At 32.9% G+C, this 5207-nt stretch overlaps 1 long non-coding RNA gene across 1 annotated transcript; it reads left to right on the top strand.

The window, feature by feature from the left end:
• Window positions 1-852: 852 nt before the first annotated feature.
• LOC126878838 (uncharacterized) lies at window positions 853-3907 on the top strand. The gene is made up of 2 exons (XR_007695828.1): window positions 853-1412; window positions 3590-3907. It is a non-coding gene; the product is annotated as an uncharacterized LOC126878838 (long non-coding RNA).
• The last annotated feature ends 1300 nt before the right edge of the window (window positions 3908-5207 follow it).

Genomic DNA, 5207 nt, shown 5'->3' with positions numbered 1-5207 from the left:
TTCACATTCACTCCAATGCAAAAGTAGTATCTATTTCTACGCCACCGCCGCCCTAGCGAGAAACCAAGCAAACAGGCAAAATTGTGTACAAAAATTTCAAGGTCGTCCTATCTCGATTCCTCTCCTCTGTGTAGGTCTCCATAGTTTACCCCATTACTCTATTAATCTATATTTATCTCACGTTTTGGTAATATAAATTAAATAAAATGGAGAACGTGGATATTGAACTTTTAATTCAGCTTGTGCGTTCAAAGCCCTAGCCCTAATTATAATATAGTAAGGGTGAAAAACATAATCCTTGTGTAAGTAAAAACCACTGTGCATCATACAACCTCATTTCATTCATAAGACTCCTAACCTCTCCTTTTTTCTTTTTGGTTTATGTATTTGTTTTTTAAATTACCCGTAACAATAAAATGGTAAGCAGGTCACAAGCCAAACCAGCTGTATTCATATTTCTGTTAAATAAATGCACACAAATTCAAAAACAAACATGTAGGTATTTACATCAACCCATAAATAACGTTTTGACAATTGACAATCAAAATACCTGTTTTGTTACGTAAAATTTAAGTCTATTGTGAACGCTGCATAAAATTATGTACAAATTACGGTTTACGAAATGATAACGGTTTACGTTCACCTTATGGTTACGTCCATTGTGAACAAGCGCTGAGACACGGTTAAACACAGTATAGGCGGTGGTAAAGGAGCGCCTAAAGATACAGTGCGGCTCCCTACTTTGCGCATGCGTCAAAATATTTACAACGTTGTCATGTTGTTTACACATTGACATCGCCGGGAAATTCAAAATGCTAGCTCCTTGCAAGGAATCTTTTATTTTGACAAATGACATAATAGGTCTGTTCCTTTGTTTTTTAGTGTTACACTTTTGAGTGTAAGTGTACGAAATTCTATGGACATTTGAGTGTAAAATGACAGCGGCTCATGACAGCGGACAGTATTAAACGAAAATTATCGGTGTGCCAATCAAGCAAAGGGACAAGGAACTTCCGAATATGGCCTAACTAGGGGCACATAACATAACCTAATCCTAATATTTACATTTGTAAAGAATATCCTGTTTGTTTTTATTGTCGATTGTGCAGCGAAATTGTGATAGCAAATCAAATATCGCCTAAAGTAGTTTATCGCCTACAGAACTGAATTAGTCCATAGCAGTTATCAGTTTTTCTTTCTTGGGAAGCTTATACATGTAACTTGTATTGTTGTAAATTGTGGGAGTAGGGCAGACAGGGAAAAGTCTTATTTTATACTGTTCCCAAGGCTCCCCATGCAATACATTTAAATGAAGTATCCAAACAAAGCCGGGGACAATGGATAAAAGCCACAAGAAGAACAGATATAACGGAACTAAAATTAAAATGTGAAAAGTAAACATTTTATAAGTGGTAAGTTTAATGTAATTCAATTAATAAGGATTTTAAATGTCTACAATAATAATCAAGATGTGATAATTCAAGCTTAATTATTAGGAAAGCCAGCCATGTTTCACTTCCATGAAGCAGAGAAGGGAGGTATATAATATACTGTCCCTTTTGTCTTCTCACTAATTTCTCTTTTGCTAATGAAACCTGTAGTGAGGGAGTGATATAATCGTGATGTTTTAGCAATTCTGTTGTTCATTTTTTTTTTGCATTTTTTGTCTATTATAGTTTATAAATATTCAAAATCATTCATATGTTCTACTAAATTTCCGTCTAGGTTTATATGGATTTCTCTCGGTGTCTTGGAAATAAGTAAAGTTTTAGTCTTTGCTAATTTTATTTTCATTCCTTTGTCTGCAAGTTCTCTCGTCTATAAATTTAGGTTGCTTTGTAAAGATTTCTCTGAACTTGGTATCAATGCAATGTCATCTGCAGATACACATTTACTCAGAGTTATACTTTTTAATCAGTGGTAACCTAAATCTAATTTTCGGGACTCTACTGCATTTTTTTTATTGGTTCATTCATATATATAATATAATGAATAGCAGTGAGCTTAAAACTCCACCTTGCCTAACTCCTTGTGTATTAGCAAATTTGTTTGATTCACAGTTTAATGCTCGCACAATGTTCCAGTACATAAATTTTACTTGCATCAATTAGTTCTCCTCCAACATCGAACAGTTCAAGCCCTTTCCAAATGTGATGTCCGGGTACCTTGTCAAAGGCTTTTTCCATTGTCTTATAGTAAAGATATGATCTTGGACACTGTGCCCGGTCAGAAACCTTTTTGTGCATCGTCTAGTTGATGTTCCACTTTCTTTCTCAGTCTCATCTCCAGTGTTCATTCATAAATCTTAGCCAGTACACTTAGCATGAAAATACCTCGATAATTTGAACATTACTTTTTTACCTCCCTTCTTTACCAGAAGAGATATTACTGCTGTTGCCCAATCTTCTGGGATGCGTTTCTGTTTCCAAATTGTTATCAGTAATTTGTGTAAGTAGTGTAATGCAGATTCCCCCATATATTTCAACAATCGTGTTTTGATATTATCTATTCCTGCCACTTTACCATTTTTCATTTTTGCAATGGCTTCCGTTAATTCTTCCATTGTTATTTCATTACTCAACTCTTTGGAATATTTACTCCATCTATTAACTATATCTTGTGGTTGGGTAAGTGTTTCTCCATTTTATTTTTTTTTTATTTGCACGACAGTACTACCTGATTTACCTCTCATTTTTTCAGACCTTAATAGAACAATTTTTGGTTTGTCCTACTACTGTCTTGCTCCATCTTTTCTCCAAATCTCTCCCACTGTTCCAATTTAGCTTTTTTAACTTTTTCTTCCACAAGCTTCCTTGCTTATTAACTGTTATTTTCTAGATAAGCTCTCCATGGTACTTTCTTTTCTTTCACAGCTATTTTTATCTCTTCGCTCCACCAACTAGTCCTTTTTTTTTTACTACTTTTATTCAATAAAAATATTAAAATACTCTTGTGATAGTGAAGAGACAGTTTATGTTTCCTTTCGATCCAGAGGCGATACACAATCTCCAGACAGTTGTTTCTGCCTTACGGCGTCCCCAGTGGAGCTGCCTGTACACCTCTGAATCAAAACGAAATCAAATTGTCTATTTAAGTGGAATTTCAAAAATAGTTATCTACTATTAGGATGCTTCAGCGATATCTCTTAAAGAAAAGAGAAAAGTCCCAGATACAAAATTCACTATTAAAATAGTAAATAATTATTTAAATCTGAAACTTTTCTTATTGGAACCCCTTTCTGGTACATCCTTAATCTCTTTTTGACTTTTACAATTTCGGACTTTGAATTATCTTTCTGATCTTTTTTCTAGATTAATGAAAGCAGAATGTAACTGTATACTGCAGAGTCCTTTTCCCTTTCTTTATTCATCATCTCTTGTCTTATAAATTGTAAAAGTCAGAGATTAAGGATGTTACCAGAAAGAAGTTCCAATAAGAAAAGTGTCAGATATAAATAATTATTTACTATTTTTATTTTAATAGTGAATTTTATATCTGGGACTTTTCTTTATTCTTGTGATACTTTCCACATTTTTATGATTTTTTTATGGTACACAATGTAGAATTTTTATTTATGTCTTTGTTTTAGGAACAACCACCAGATATTTAAAAGGTATAAAAAGAAGAAACTGCTGGAATTTCAAAACAAATGTGTTTGACTAGTAAAGATTTGGATAAATAACAGGAGTTACTTTGGGCTATAGCTACATGCAGATTTATTTCCTTGTGGCTTCCTATGTTAATTCTTATTAATTATACACTTAAATATGTTTTTAGTCTCAGGAAGATTTTATATTTGATTATTTTTGAATAAACATTATTATTATTATTACCTTAATTTCCATTAAATAAATTAACTGTAATCAATAAAGTAATCGTTTAATTGTTAATAAATTATCAAGTATGATTCCCAAATATTTTATTTGTTTGACACCTTCTATGGGCTGATTGTGAGATTATAGTTAAGGTACCAAGGGTATTATAAGGATAATAACACTTGAGGTCAATGGTGTATATACCGAGGGCCTTTGGCCTGAGGGATATAAGTTGACTGAAAGCGATATTATCGTTAATACCCGTGGTGCCTTCAACATTTAATGTCCGACTAAATTATTCTTTATAGGCAAAAAATTGAAGGAATTTTGAATTAATTAGTTTTCAAATAAGTACATTTACCAGCAATAGTCGTAACGTAATTGTGGTAACCATAGTTTTACTTGGGTTGTTATTTGTCAACTTAACAGTATTTAACTAGTTATTTAAATTTAATACCCTAGGGCGTAATTTTTCAAAATAATGCCCTAGAGCCTAGGGCATTATATCATACTTAACTGACTTCGAAATCATGTCATTATTTATCAAACTGACTTCAAAATCATGTCATTATTTGTCAAATAATATACCAGTCAGACATTAATATTATTACAGTAGAACCTCGATTATCTGTCAGGGCACCGGACCAAGGGTATGACGGATAATCGAAAAGACGGTTAACAGAACATTAAAAAAAATAAAAATTCATAGTACAACTCTCAAATTTCATTTGTATGGTTTGTTTGACAATATAAGAGGGATTTGTGTTCATACAATCGAATCAATTTAAAATATTCTGAAATTTGTGTTTGTTTTACTGCTGCTTCATATTTTGCGACGGCTGAATTTCTTAATCGGCATAAGGCATAAGATCATGCAATCTACTTTATTGGCTTCTTCTTGTTGAGAATACCACGATGAATTATTGCATATGCGATGCAGCTTCTCTAGATTATTTACGCAAATCTTTGTCAGTTACAATAGGTTCATCAATATAGCTACAGTCAAGCTTCCTTGTGTCCAAGCATCAATATAGCTACTGTGTCAGCTTCCGAATAGGTTTGGTCCGCCTTTGTTGCCATTTCAATGAGTTCTTTATCTGTCAGCAATGGATAGTCGTTTGTGTCCTCATCACAAATCAAATTACCTTTTTTTTTATTTTTTTGCATTTAAATGATTGCTAATGTATAACTCAATACAACTTCTGTATGTACCCTGACAGTTAACAGAGGTGACGGTTAATGGAGAGACAGATAATCGAGGTTCCACTGTACATGATTTCGAAGTCAGTTATATTATAGGGCGTTATTTTTCAATATTTATTTTGAAAAATAATGCCCTAGCTAGGGTATTAAATTCAAATAACTAGTTAAATACTGTCGAGTTGACACAAT

This window comes from Diabrotica virgifera, chromosome 1, assembly GCF_917563875.1.
Source record: "Diabrotica virgifera virgifera chromosome 1, PGI_DIABVI_V3a".
NCBI classification, from domain to species: domain Eukaryota; kingdom Metazoa; phylum Arthropoda; class Insecta; order Coleoptera; family Chrysomelidae; genus Diabrotica; species Diabrotica virgifera.
The sequence above is the reverse complement of the archived record's forward strand: the minus strand, read 5'-3'. Positions and strand labels throughout refer to the sequence as shown.